At 49.2% G+C, this 13,012-nt stretch overlaps 1 pseudogene; it reads right to left on the bottom strand.

Annotated features, from left to right (window-relative positions):
• Positions 1 to 3,104: 3,104 nt before the first annotated feature.
• On the bottom strand, positions 3,105 to 10,823 carry LOC119283603 (annotated as a pseudogene).
• Between the last annotated feature and the right edge of the window lie 2,189 nt (positions 10,824 to 13,012).

The raw sequence follows: 13,012 nt of genomic DNA, 5'->3' as shown, positions 1-13,012 counted from the left end.
TGAAAGTTGTAGAATATTGTCATGGAACAATAAAAAATTATAGATACGACGGAGACGTATCAATGATGGCCATATCATATCACTTATATGGATTGCATGTGATGTTTATCCTTTATGCATCTTATTTTACTTAGTTTGGCGGAAGCATTATAAGATGATCTCTCACTAAATTTCAAGGTATAAGTGTTCTCCCTGAGTATGCACCGTTGGTACAGTTCGTCGTGTCGAGGCACCACATGATGATTGAGTGTGATAATCTCTACGTTCACATACAATGGGTGCAAACCAGTTTTGCACACGCGGAATGCTCGGGTTAAACTTGACGAGCCTATAATATGCAGATATGGTCTCGGAACACTGGAGACCGAAAGGTCGAGTGTGAATCATATTGTAGATATGATCAACATAATGATGTTCACCATTGAAAACTACTCCATCTCACGTGATGATCGGACATGGTTTAGTTGATATGGATCACGTGATCACTTAGATGATTAGAGAGATGTCTATCTAAGTGGGAGTTCTTAAGTAATTTGATTAATTGAACTTTAATTTATCATGAACTTAGTACCTGATAGTATTTTGCATGTCTATGTTGTTGTAGATAGATGGCCCGTGCTGTTGTTCCATTGAAGTTTAATGCGTTCCTAGAGAAAGCTAAGTTGAAAGATGATGGTAGCAACTACACAGACTGGATCTGTAACTTAAGGATTATCCTCATTGCTGCATAGAAGAATTTCGTTCTGGAAGCACCGCTAGGTGACAAACCCGCTTCAGGAGCGACGCCAGATGTTATGCACACCTAGCAGAGCAAAGCTGATGACTACTCGATAGTTCAGTGTGCCATGCTTTACGGCTTAGAACCGGGACTTCAACGACGTTTTGAACGTCATGGAGCATATGAGATGTTTCAGGAGTTGAAGTTAATATTTCAAACAAATGCCCGGATTGAGAGATATGAAGTCTCCAATAAGTTCTACAGCTGCAAGATGGAGGAGAATAGTTCTGTCAATGAACATATACTCAAAATGTCTGGGTACCACAACCACTTGACTCAACTGGGAGTTAATCTTCCTGATGATAGTGTTATTGATAGAGTTCTTCAGTCACTGCCACCAAGCTATAAGAGCTTCGCGATGAACTATAATATGCAAGGGATGGATAAGACGATTCATGTGCTCTTCGCAATGCTAAAAGCTGCGGAGGTAGAAATCAAGAAGGAGCATCAAGTGTTGATGGTCAACAAGACCACCAGTTCCAAGAAAAAGAGTAAAGGGAAGAAGGAGAACTTCAAAAAGAACAGCAAGCCAGTTGCTGCTCAAGTGAAAAACCCAAGTCTGGACCTAAGCCTGAGACTGAGTGCTTCTACTACAAAGGAACTGGTCACTGAAAGCAAAACTGCCCCAAGTATTTGGCGGAGAAGGATGGCAAAGTGAAATGTATATTTGATATACATGTTATTGATGTGTACCTTACTAATGCTCGTAGTAGTGCCTGGGTATTTGATACTGGTTCAGTTGCTAATATCTGCAACTCAAAACAGGGGCTACGGATTAAGCGAAGATTCGCTAAGGACGAGGTGACGATGCGCGTGGGAAATGGTTCTAAAGCCGATGTGATCGTCGTCGTCACGCTACCTCTACATCTACCTTCGGGATTAGTTTTAGACCTAAATAATTGTTATTTGGTGCCAGCGTTGAGCATGAACATTGTATCTGGATCTTGTTTGATGCGAGACGGTTATTCATTTAAATCAGAGAATAATGGTTGTTCTATTTATCTCTACTATTAAAGGGGGATCGAACGTTGTGATGGTTCGACCTCCTTCGATACCTGTCGGGGATATACCCCGCGGTGACCCGGCCGGGCTTGGCGTTTTCATTGGTAACCCACCGGAGTGGCGACTCACGGATGACCCTAACGGCGGGTCAGATAGAAGACTAGGCCCAAGGCCCAGAAGGCCGGCTCATGTTATGGTGGACCGGTTTACGAGGAAAGGCATAAGGAGTTTTCCCTTAAGGGGCAGAGTAGAATTTCACTTGTAATAGACTAGTCCTAATCCTAATAGGACTCCACATGTAACCCACCCCTTTAACTTATATAAGGAGGGGCAGGGCTCCTCAAAGAGGGACAAGCAACAAGAAACAATATCTAGGGATAGACACAAAGGGGAGCCGGCTTATGCGGCGACTCCCTCATGAGCATAATGAGACCTAGCCACAAACATCATGTAGGGCTATTCCGGATGATGTTTCCCGAGGCCCGAAGCTGTCTAAATCCTCGTCTTGTGGTGTGATGATCCGCCTCGCATCTCTCGTCCCGACCAACCCCTCTTAAATTACCACATAGATGCGTTGGCCTCGCGACTAAGTCCTTACACTAGGACATCTGCCGTGACAATTTCACGACAGTTGGCGCCCACCGTGGGGCCTGCACACAGTGGTGTTGTGTTTTTGAAGGGATCTTATTTAGGGTTTGAGAAGTTCGCAATTTTCCGGCTCAACAAAAACCGGTGTGGAAAAATTCACATTAACAATGAGTTCAACAGTCAAGATTGACGAAGTGTTCTTGCGGCGGCGGATATGAGATTGAGATTGTTTAGGGGTTACAGATCGTGCAGCCGCCTCATGCGTCATGGAGATTCCGCTGAGTCTGAGTTACGGCCGTCAATCAAATCTATTGTTTATTCCAACTACTCCCATCAAGATTAATCAAGAAGAGGTAATAGCACCCATGTACCCTAACTTGCACAAAATGTGATGATTTAGTCCCAAACTTGCAAAACTTGACTCCACCATACCCCAACTTGCATCTCATGTGATGATTTAGTTCCAGGCCAATCACAGCTCGCCAATTGGCTGGACTGGTCAGCGCATGCAGTTTTGCACAAAACCCCCTGCCTTTTCCTTTTATCAACGGACGGACGAGATGACAAGGGGTGAGAAATTTTTGCCGCGCTCGATCTCGGGTCTTCACTCTCTCTCGTCTGGCTAGCCGTGACATCTTGGAACAATTTTCATCTCGACTGTCGAGCTCTTCTCTGATCGTGAAACATGTCGTGTTCGAACGGGATGGGAGATTTGGCGCCATCATGGTTCGGTCGGTCATGGGCTCATCCCCATCCTAGACGCCCTGGACACAACCGCGTTGCGCGCCTGTGAGTCGCACACCTGCGTGCTGAACTTGCACCGGTACCTCGACCGCTAGCCCGCCGGGGTGGCCGCGTCTGGGCTGCCGCTGCCTTGCGACGCCGCGCCACCGTCGTCGATCTTCTTGATCGCCCTTCGCATGCTGGAGCACTCCCTCTCCAGGCCCTGCACCCGGCTCCTCATGCCGTCCATGTCCACCCGCAGCGTCTGGCTCTCCTGCACCATCGTCCGCCACGCCTCGCTCGGGCCAGCGGCGTGACGCACCGCCGCTACGGATGAGGATTCGGATGCCGCGCTCGCGGGGAAGCCGTGGACGCCAGCAGCGTGCCCGTGATGGCGCGCGGGAGCAGCAGCTGCTCGAAGAAGAGCACCTGCAGCACCGCGCGCAGCGGGAGCCGCTCGTTCTGCGCCGCGTGCGTGCACGCCTCCACCGTCAGCTTCCTGCAGTCCACCACGCCGCACACCCTGTCCCACTCCTCCGCCGTCAGCCGCGGATGCGCCTGCGCATGCATGCACCAGTCACGAGCCATGGAGTCGGCAACAAACTGCTACTCGACAAACATGCATTCTTCCTTGACTTGTCAGAAGCAGTCAATGACAAATCGGCGAATGTACGTACCTTGAGGTAGATGTCGACGGCGCGGTAGATGCCATCGTCGTAGATGTGTGCGTGGTCCGACATTGCCAGCGCGAGCTCGCAGAACTTGGTTGGCTTCAGGTTGGCGTCGGACGCTACCTCTGCCAGGTAGTTGTCCACCAGCTTGCCCACCTGCACCATTGCCACGGCCGACGGACGCGACGCCGTCGTCCTCGCCACCGCTTCCTCCTCAGTGATTGCAGCTGACGACGACGCCTCGTCCTCGCCCACCTCCTCCTCGGCCAGGAAGTTCCTGACCACCCGCTCGACGTAGTCCATGTCGTAGAGCGTCTCCGCGGCGCCGGAGTAGCTCGGGATGAGCACGTCCTCCACCGTTGCCTGTTCCATATGCGTCGCGGCCTTCCGCTCGATCGCCGCGCGCGCCGCGTCTGAAGCGCGCAGGATGTGCGCCGTGCGCAGCAGCGCGAACAGGAACTTCGCGGTCACCACGCTCCCCGAGCCCTTGTCCGCGGGGAGGCTCGCGACCACCGCCTCCAGGAGGTCTCTCTGCTCCACCTCCGACGAGACCGGCGCGGACGCGCGACGCCACCTCATGGACCTCGACAGCCCCGGGAGGGTGGACTTGGCGTAGGACACGAGGCAACCCTCCAAAGCCTCCGTCCTCACGTCCTTGCGCGCGGCCATGGCCGCCATTACCCGCTTGTACATGTGCAGGCCGAGCACGGCCAGGTCGCCGAACCAGGAGCGCGACGTCGCCGACGAGCGCGCGGCGATGGCGTCCACGCAGCGGGCGATAATGCCGAGCTCCTCGGCGTGCGGCAGCAGCTCCTCGCAGGACTTGAGCGCCTTGGTGGCCTCGCCGGGGTGGCGGAGCACGGACTGCGAGAGGTAGGCCTCGGCACGCGCGGCCAGGTTGTCCTCGGAGTGCTCCTCCGTCATCTCCAGGTACTCGGCCGCGCACCGCAGTGGGGCGACGTTCCAGGGCGTGAGCTCGATGCGGACGCCGTAGCAGAACTTGGTCGCCGCCTCAAAGGTGCCCGGCCCGCCGGGAAAGTCCGGGAAGGTGATGCGGTACGACTTGCCGTCATGCATCCTAATATGCTGCTGCTCCTCGTCCCCGTCCTCCTCCTCTGCGTCCTCAATCTCTGTTTCCGCCGCAGCATGCTCTTCGACATTGCCTTCAGAACTCCCACGCCCACGCCGCCGCTGGCCCGCTGGACGCTTCTCGTCCTGCTCGGCAAGCATGCAGCCGATCTTGCGGCTCTTGGACATGAGCGGGAACTGCGCGCGCAAGCACCAACTTCTCAGCGGAATTTCGTCGAGCACATATTTAATTCAGGTGTGCTATACTGCGGGTTGATTCAGGGAAAGAGCAGAGGGTTTTGTGCAAAGTGCGCGCGTTGACCGGTCCAGCCACCTGGCAGCCAATTGGCGAGTTGTGATTGGCCTGGGACTAAATCATCACATGAAGTGCAAGTTGAGGTATGGTTTGGTCAAGTTTTGCAAGTTTGGAACTAAATCATCACATTGTGTGCAAATTAGGATACCTCGGGTGCTATTACCTCAATCAACAAGTACTACTTGAGTACTACTATTCATCAAGAAGACACGCGGCCGATCAAATCCACACGCATACAGTCAAGCACAAAATCGGAGATCAACCATGACTGGGATGGATTGGTCAAACCGGCCGCGACTTGGAGAAGGGACCAGGAGTGAGCACGGACTCGGATGACTCTTGTTGCACGCTGGGTCGCGGTCGCCTGCTCCAAGATGAGCCGCCTGTGTCTGTTGTGCCGTCTGAACCGGCCGCGTGAAGACTGAGCTAGTCAGCTAGCCCATACCAAATTATCAAGCAGTACTAGTACTCATCATGGTAAGCTACAGAGTTTGATCCCCGCTTGCTATGTACGTAAAAAGAAGATATCAAGTGCTACTAGTACATGTCGGAAGAAACAATCAAGAAAAGGAAAAACTACAAGGGGAGTCAAACCGATTACGACCCGGCCTCTGAGTCGCCACCGAGCACGCATCCGCCGTTCGGGCCACCGCGGTCGTTCTAAGCCCGCCGTTATCTGAGGCTACAAGCTGCGGCTTCGAGCCGGCCATGCCTCCACACGCCTCTGCGGCTGTGCCTGCCTTGGCCTCGCCTTGAGCCGCCACACGCCTCTGCGGCTGTGCCTGCCGTGGCCCCGTTCGACCCGCCGCGATCTCCACTGCTTTAACCCGCGGCTGTGAGCCGCTTGCGGGCTTCCGTTGCACTCGCCTGTAACTTGTTCAACCGATTTTTTCAGATCGCTAGTTGAGCTTGGTGCAAGCTGCAATGGGACTCACGTATCTGCCAATAAATATTGACTTTGGATTGACTAAACTACACTACGGGGTTCTCAACCTGGGAGTCGCTTTGTGTTCCTGTTGACTCGGAGAGATGGACAATCTTGCAAACCCCTGCCTGCCGAGGAGTCAATTGACGACGTGTATTGAGCCGCCGGCCGCGGGGACCGTGGCCTTGTTCTTGAGCCAGACTCGTTGTTGTCACTGGCCATCTTGGTCTATCACTTCCGCCACCCACGGCCGCGGGCTACGCACCAGCCTCCTACGACTCGGCCGAGCGCAGGCCTAAAATTCTTCTGCTCATACTTGATTTATGAAAAGATTTGTACTGGGTTTGCTCAACCGGCCACGACCACCGTCAACAAGCGGCCGCTCCGGTCCTCCATTAACACGTCCGTCATCAAAGTCGCCTTCACCGGGTCACCTCGTCTGCTGCATGTCGCTACAGTTCTAAGCCGTCACCGTCAGGCCTGACCCGGCCTCTGCCTTGGCCTCGCGCCGCCCTCGCCAGAGCAGGTGTTGAGCCGCTGCTGCCGCCTCTGTGACCCGCCGAGGTGGCCTCCGTCTGTATGCCCCTGCCGTAAGGGCCGCCGTCGTTGTCTCCGCTGCGGGCTCACCAGGACCTTCTGAGCCGCCGGCGCCTCTCCGCTGTCACGACCGCGCCGCATTGAGTCGCCTTCCTTCTAGCGTCAAGCCGCTCCCGCCTCACTCAGCCGCCACCGCGGTGACCCGCCATCGCCGAAGTACCTTTTACCAGCTGTCTGCCGCGCCGTCGGTTGCCTCGACGGGTCTGGGTAACTGATGAAGGAGAAGGAACGGCACCAAACACCCGTATGAAGATGGACAAAAATCACCAGATGAAGTACTAGTACACTAGCCTGTATTTTGACCACGGAGCCATTTGACCAGTCTATACGGACATCTCCCATCCAAATACATCAGGTGATATTCATTCAGTCCATTTCATCAATACATATTAAATTGTTTGAGAACAATTACTCTGGTTGTAATATTTTTTCACAGAATCATTATTCATTACAAAGCTTACTCGCCTGCGTCTGTGCCGTTTCCAACGTGGCGGTCGACTCTCTCATCCGCACCGGCTTGCAACACCACGGACAACTCGTCCGCCCGCTCTCGCGGTCGGTTCATGCGTCCGCGCCGGCTTACAACGAGGAGGACAACTTGCTCGTCCACACCGTCTTACAACACCACGGTCGACTCATCTATCGGCTCCCGCGGCCAGCTCGGCCATGATTGATTTCAGCTTCATCATGGTGATCATCAACTCGGCGGTGATAATTACCGACCTGACGCATCAGTGCAGGACAAGTTATATCACTGAGACGTTGAATGACTCGTACCGGTTTATATCACGGTCAAATGTGGAGAATCCCAAGACAACTCCTCTCGGGGGCTACAATGACATGACTCGGGAACTCCGGGTCATTGGAGGGAATGATAACCCGATTCCAGAGGACACCGCCATATTGATGAAAATTTAAAGGCCGTTAGAAAATTAAAGGTTGCCAAAGAGAACTTGCCAAAGAGAACTTGCCATAGTTCAAACATCCGGTTCAAAAAGAATTAATCTCTCGCAAGATTCGAGTTCTCAGAAAAATTAAAGGTTGCCAAAGAGAACTTGCTGCCATGATGCGTGATTCAAACATGGGTATCCTGCCTTACGGCTTACTTTATTATGGTCACTTGGGGGCTTCCTGCTCATCGAGCATAGCTGTCGGTACCCTCTTGATCGGCGCGATGACAAACTTTATATGGTCACTTGGGGGCTTCCTGTTCAAACATAGGTCATATTTAAACCAAAGAGAACATAGCTGTCGGTACCCTCTTGATCGGCACACTGCCAAACTCACTAGGGGGCTTCTTGATCGTATTCGAATCATAGCTTAACCCCTTTTGGGTCCGACTTGGATTGTATTTGAATCAGGGTCGTTAAAAACCTCTCAAGGTCATTTGGGGGCTTCCTGTTCAAACATAGGCTGTATTCGAACCAAAGAGAACATAGCTGTCGGTACCCTCTTGATCGGCGCAATGCCAAAGCCACTGGGGGTGACATGATCGTATTCGAATCCTAGCTTAACCCCTTTGGAACGGTTTACTGGTCATATTCGAATCAAAAACCTTGATTTTTATTTGGTTTTAGTTTTTGCAAACAATCTTTGGTTTTGTCTTGAGACCTTTTTCTTCATATCTGAAGCATATATGTGGTTTCGATTAACCCGGCTTGACTTTAGATGATAAGTCGCCATATATGACAATCATAAACATTTGGAAGTTTTGGCTTCTAAAGATTGGGTTATCAGCCTTACTGCATAGGTATCCTAAATCGGCAGTATGATTCAATATCATAGGAACCGGTTTTTCAAACCGGGTTATATTATTCAAATCTTTAATAGCCAACATGGCTGGATTTTTATTATGGCTATCAATAACCAATATTACGAATGAGGTTTTCAAAGTCGCTTCAGCGCAATGGATATTATTTTATCAATGGATATAATTTATTTTATAATGGAAGGAATAGTCCCGAGTCATTGCAGGCTTACGACCCGGCACTTGGGATCTATATTATTCAAGTTGAGATTACATCAAATAGGCAAGTCCCATGTCACTGCCAGCATGCACCATGGCACTTGGGGGCTAATGCAAAGTCATTTTTTACCGGCCTTATTATTGAAGACTCGGCTCATCACATCATAATGAGCCGGCCCTTGGGGGCTACCAATTGCTCCTGTCAAAAATTCAAGGTACACAAGCCTCAGTCAATTATATTAAAGGATCCACTGCTCAGTTGGTAAAGCACAAAGCTCTTAACCTTGTGGATATGGGTTCAATCCTTATGATGGGGGTTACATCATATGATGTTATTTTCAATGAAGTATATATAAATTCCCAGCTCAATATTATCTTACTGAGCCGGCCCTTGGGGGCTACATGTTGCTGTTCAAGTCTACATGATCATATTTATAAAGTCCCTGCTTATTATTGCATAATGACCCGACCCTTGGGGGCTACACTGGTTGAAGTTTTTATAAGTTAAAAGCAATTACAAGTCCCAGGTTCCTGCAAGCATGACAACCCGACACTTGAGGGCTACGTATATGGAGTGTTCAGTATTTACTGGTGACTGAGATGAACAACATGGATTTCTTCAAAGTGGTAGTATTTATATTGAAGCAAGTCTTAAAGCCATCACTTTGTTCTGCTCAAGACTTGGGGACTACAGGTAATATGGATATAAAGGGAAAAAGTCTTCAAATTCTCAGTTTGGAGTAGACCAGATTAACCCGGTGTCTGCAACAATCATGACCCGGTATCATTTATTTATAACCCGACAATTTTGGCAATCATAAATTGATAAGATCTACATCTTTAAGCTGGCTGAATATCAGTTGAATATTTCAAGACCCATATTTTTGTCAAGTCAGAGCATTGAAGGGCGACTCAAATGGATTATTTCTTATAATGTTTCTCTACAAGAGCCAATGTCAGCAAATTGGTTATGAAGCTGGCCTATTGACCCAGATTTTTTAGAAGAAGTGCCTGGATTTTTGCATTGGCAAGGTTTGGACATATCTGTTAAAGGAGATTTGCTATAAGATCTTGAGTATGCATCCAGGAGGACATGACAAGGACTTAAAAATGATCAGGTGCCGGTTCAGGAAAATATTTAACCCGAAGCACAACCTATCAAGTTTGTTCTTGTGTTTGTTTTACAGGATTAGTTTAACATGGATAAATCCAAATTAAACTGGGGGCTAATGTCGGGGATATACCCCGCTGTATGACCCGGCCGGGCTTGGCGTTTTCCTTGGTAACCCGCCGGAGTGGCGACTCATGGATGGCCCTAACGGCGGGTCAGATAGAAGACTAGGCCCAAGGCCCAGAAGGCCGGCTCATGTTATGGTGGGTCGGTTTACGAGGAAAGGCATAAGGAGTTTTCCCTTAAGGGGCAGAGTAGGATTCCACTTGTAATAGACTAGTCCTAATCCTAATAGGACTCCACATGTAACCCACCCATTTAACTTATATAAGGAGGGGCATGACTCCTCAAAGAGGGACAAGCAACAAGAAACAATATCTAGGGCTGGACACAAAGGGGAGCCGGCTTATGCGGCGACTTCCTCATGAGCATAATGAGAGCTAGCCACAAACAGCATGTAGGGCTATTCCGGATGATGTTTCCCGGGGCCCGAAGCTGTCTAAATCCTCGTCTTATGTGATGATCCGCCTCGCGTCTCTCGTCCCGACCAACCCCTCTTAAGCTACCACATAGATGCGTTGGCCTCGCGACTAAGTCCTTACACTAGGACATCTATCGTGACAATTCCACAACAATACCCCACCTCGTTCGATCCCCCTCCTATTGATACCTCCTCCCACCCCACGTACGATCTCTCCTCCCACGGTCCCACCCATTGGTTTTCCCCTTCCCGCCTGAGAAAAAAGAAAAAAAAGAAAACCCACGATCCACGAACGCACGTCCCACGGGCAGGCGACTTCCTCATCTCCCACACCCCGTCGCTCCCGATCCTGTCTCTCTCTCCGCTCCCCAGAATTTTTTTCTGCGGCTTCCGCCGCACGGTCGCGGTGCTGGCCGTCGGCGATAGGAGTCCCATCAAGAAATTCTCCATTGGTGTACAACGCCTTTGCCTGCATCGCCGGGGGTGGTTGTACTCGTACTGTAGGCTATCCAATGGCACGTTGGCGCCGGAGGACATGTTGGCTGCCGGGAACGCCACACTCAGGGACGCCGTCGGGGCGGGGTTCTCGGTGCCGCAGAAGGCCGGCGACGGATGTTGCAGCGTGTGCGAGGCCTCCGAAGGGCGCTGCAGGCATGACCAGCGGGGCGCCAGAATAACACATGTTCTTCTACCCGGTGGTCAGGCTAGCAGGTTGTTTCCTACTCATTCGTCAGGTTCAGGTACCCAATAGTTGATAATTCCCGACCAGTCTATTTACAGGTGATGGAAGACTGTTCTTCTTTGATGCTGACACTTCATCTACAAGTACGTCTGACTCTTTTTGTCTATAGGAAATCAGAACGAATTAAGTATGATAGTGGCATAAACACAAACAAGGTAGTACTGTGAAGTGTAAACTGGACAATTCCCTGAAATGCTCCACATTTGTCATATTCTCTACTCCATACTATGTTTGAATCGAAGCCTTGTCTGACTAGAGATAGAACTTGTCTAGGCTCCTCAAGTACAGTAACTCTGGCGCGGGACACCCTGCTCCACAGGCAGCAGCGACCTGCAGTCCGGCGGCGTCCACAAGCTGCAGACACATCAATTCACCTACGAGGAGCTGGAGGTGGCCATCGGTGACTTTAGCGACAGTCGAGAGCTCGGCGACCGGCGACGGCTTCGGTGACATCTACAAAGGTAGATAACTGGCACGCTCTCGCTATTTCCTTGGAGCTTGACATTGATCAACTTGCTGACGGAATCAGATTTTGATGTGGTGTTCAGGGCAACTACGGGACTAGCTTAATTAATAATTAGGCACAACCTACTGCTTAAACTCTATTTCCTTTCAGCTGACTTAAAGATGTTGGGTATTTTCTTCTATGAAGCTATTCTTGAATTTGATATATAATCTGCAGCCGTAATCCAAGAGCTGAAGAACTACATTGATTTTGCTATCCACCAAGTATTCTTATCTTTCTACATTGATCTTGTTAGCTGGTTTTCTTTATCATGCTTGTTAGCATTTCATGCAATTTTGCATGCGAACTATTAAATGCGACAGTGAAGTAATAATGGGCATTTGTTGTTATTTGTTAATGGTAATACTGAACAGAGCATGGTTCTGTTGTGGAAAAGTATCCCTTACGTACAAAATTAACTTGTGGGCACACTTATAACGTTTGTTTCTTAATTTCTCATCAAGCTATTGATTACATATGGTGATACAGAAATAAGGCTGCCCTAAAGGATGAGCGTGTATTTGGATCAGTAAAATGTCATGTGTTGTATTTTTTCTCTTTTCTTTATCAAACTTGCCAGTTACTATTTAACAAAAGAAGAAGGACAGTAATAGACATGCACTGTTTTATTTTACTAAAATGTCTGCCATGGAAGCATGTTAGAACTAAAATTTTGTTTTGTTAACAATTTATGCTTTACCCTAATTTGTGTACCTTTTTGTTCAGGCCTTGCAGAGCATTTACCTTTGTAGCATATAATGGTCATCAAACTCTTAGAGCCAAGTATATGCCGTGATCGCTATGCATCAAAATCATTTATCTAGGGTTAAGGTTTCGGAAAAAAGACATTTTCTTGACATTGAACCTGGTCGTAAATAATGCAATTTCTTTATGCAGAGGAAGTATTTTTCCTCCTAGAGGGAATTATGGTCTTAGGGCTTAACATAATTGCTTATTGTGTAATTCTACAGATTGAAATGTAAGGTTGTACATGCTTGAGCATGGGAGGCAGCATGGATTTCTCTATAAGGGTGTCAGACACCACCTTCAGGTGAGCACACACATTTACCAGTATTCTTATCTTCACCGTCGGACCAATTCTGATAGATGCCAATAGTAGAGAAATATGTGATCATGAGAGAACGGAGTGGGTAATCATATTGTGCGGTCAAGAGTTCGTGACTCCTTACACTCATGAGAAAAAGGAGTGGGTAAGCATAACATGTACTCCATGGGGGTATAGGGATCTCACAAAGTGTGTGCATGTTCCCTGTAGATTTTCTGTGAATTTTTCCAAGATATGTTTCTCAAGGCCACTGAATGTAAACATGAACGAATTAAAGTTTTGTCTGGCTACTTTGAGATGCTTGGTGCCCTGTTTTCAGATAACATAGCACTTCAGAGGTAGAATAACTTTAATAATGATTTATAGCTAAACTGGCCATAGCCCTGTACTCAGATAGCATAGCGCTTCGGTGG

The sequence above is a fragment of the Triticum dicoccoides genome, chromosome 4A (genome assembly GCF_002162155.2).
Source record: "Triticum dicoccoides isolate Atlit2015 ecotype Zavitan chromosome 4A, WEW_v2.0, whole genome shotgun sequence".
Lineage (NCBI taxonomy): Eukaryota > Viridiplantae > Streptophyta > Magnoliopsida > Poales > Poaceae > Triticum > Triticum dicoccoides.
The sequence above is the reverse complement of the archived record's forward strand: the minus strand, read 5'-3'. Positions and strand labels throughout refer to the sequence as shown.